Source organism: Lutra lutra, chromosome 13 (genome assembly GCF_902655055.1).
Source record: "Lutra lutra chromosome 13, mLutLut1.2, whole genome shotgun sequence".
Lineage (NCBI taxonomy): Eukaryota > Metazoa > Chordata > Mammalia > Carnivora > Mustelidae > Lutra > Lutra lutra.
Genome location: NC_062290.1, coordinates 83,497,713 through 83,499,909, shown reverse-complemented (window position 1 = coordinate 83,499,909; position 2,197 = coordinate 83,497,713). Strand labels below are relative to the sequence as shown.

At 46.2% G+C, this 2,197-nt stretch overlaps 1 pseudogene; it reads right to left on the bottom strand.

The window, feature by feature from the left end:
• Window positions 1-595: 595 nt before the first annotated feature.
• LOC125083016 (olfactory receptor 1G1-like) lies at window positions 596-1,511 on the bottom strand (annotated as a pseudogene).
• Between the last annotated feature and the right edge of the window lie 686 nt (window positions 1,512-2,197).

Below are 2,197 nucleotides of genomic sequence, written 5' to 3'. Positions count from 1 at the left end.
CCGATCCTTCTGCGACCCTGCGGGACCTGAGGCCGCGCTTACCCCGCCTGGGCTTCACCCCAGTTAAGCCTCTGGAGCGATGTCCCTCAGCGGAACACACTTTTAAAAGTCCTGATTTTGCTCCGTTGCTCCGCCGCTCGCCGGGAGCCGGCCCCTCCCCCCGCGGTCTATCTTCCCGTCGCTTTGGATTCACTTCTCCGCCAGTCCTACCTTGCAGAAAGTGGTTGATTTTCTGTTTCTGGAATTGCTGTTCTTCTTCTCTTCAATCTCCCGTTGGATTTGTAGGTGTTTGCAATCTTTAGATAAGCTATTTAGCTGATCTCCTGCTACCCGAAGTAGTCTCAGCCTGCTACTTCTCCGCCATCTTGACTCCTCCTATTTTTAAATTTTTTAATTGTAGTATAGTTGACATGATAGAGAATATTTTATTACCTTCTTTCATGAATAGGGAAATTATGGCTCACTGAGGTTACTTAATTTGGTGTAGGTTGGAAAGCTGGCAAGAAGCAGATGCAAGATAACTCTATTAGTTGATATCCCCTGAATTCCTGGGATGATGTCCTTGGTCCCATGGAGATCACAGTGCCCTTCCACTCTAGAGTCTCCCCAAGGCACTCTTCATGTCTTTGTTTCTCAGGCTATAGATGAACGATAAGCATGGGAGTCACCACAGCATACATCACTGCTGCAATCCTGTCCCTGCTGGCTGAATCAGCAGAGGAGGGAATGAAGTAGACCCCAATAGCAGACACATAGAACAAGCAAACAGCTGAGACATGGGAGCTGCAGATGGGAAGGCCTTCCACTTCCCACTCATTGATGGGACTCTCACAATGGCAGCCATGATGCAGACATAGGAAATGATAATTAGCAAGGGGATCAAGATAGTTAAGGCTCCTCCCCAGTATATTAGCACACACTGGTTGACATAAGTATTGGAAGAAGAGAGCTTCAACAGGGGGAGAAGCTCACAAAAAGAAGTGGGGGATAATGTTGTCAGTGCAGAAGGATAACTGAGCCAGGAGAATGGTGTGGGTCAGAGAGTATGACTCAGTGAGTATTAGGGGCATGACCAACAGCAGAGTACAGCTTCTGGGAGTCATGAGCAAGGTATAGTGAAGGGGGTGGCAGATAGCCACAAGCCAGTCATATGCCATCACTGCCAGGAGGAAAACATCTAGACCAATGAACTATAGGAAGAAGTAGATCTGAGACAGGCATCCACTCTAAGTGATGATTTTCCTATCAGCTTGGATGTTTGCCAGCATCCTGGGGACTGTGGTAGATGCTAAACACAAGTCAGTGAGGGAGAAGTTTGCCAGGAAGAAGTACATGAGGGTGTGGAGGTGTGAATCAGAGACAATGGCCAGGATGATGACAATGTTCCCCAACACAGTGACCAGATACATGCTCAGGAAGATGCCGAAGAGAAGGGGTTGCTGTTCCTGCTGCTCAGACAGGCCCAGGAGGAAGAATTCAGAGACACTCATTGTGTGGTTTCCTGGTTTCATGTTGTGGGTGTAACTAAGGAACAAAATGGAGGATGACACTTCAAAAACGTTTCCAGCCCTGGTGTTGTCTAGATGGAAACAAAGACATAAAATAAAGATGGATTGTCTCCTTGACATCTGAAAGAACGCTATGAGGTAGTCATTGTTATGCTGGTATTATTGACGAAAGAACTGAGTCACCTAGAAAGTGGTGGAGGTAAAGTTTACATCTGGCAATTCTGACTTTAGAGTCTGTGATCATAACCTCTTTATCGATCTGGCTCTGATCAGGCACCCAGAACTAATTCATTTATTCATTCCACATTCAACCAGTACTTACTGTGTGTCAGTCTCTGCTCTCAAGGACCAGAGACAATGGTAACAAATACAGCAGGGCCCCTGCCCTCATGTAGATAGTATTCTAGCTGGAGGAGCTGGGTAACAAACACTTAAATAAACAAGAATGGGTTACTCAACTGAAAACAAAATATAGCAGTGACTAGCAGATTACTTTAAATGTTGTGGTCAGCAAAGGACTATGGAGGAATGGAGAGGATGGGGTCAGCCAAGTAAAGAATTTTGTCGAAGAGTGTTTCAGTTGCAAGGATCCATAAGTGCAAACATAGGAAGGAGCACATACATTTGGAGAAGCAGGAGGAAGGAAAGTGGGGTCAAGTGTGGTGGGTATAGGATAGGAGCGGCAGACA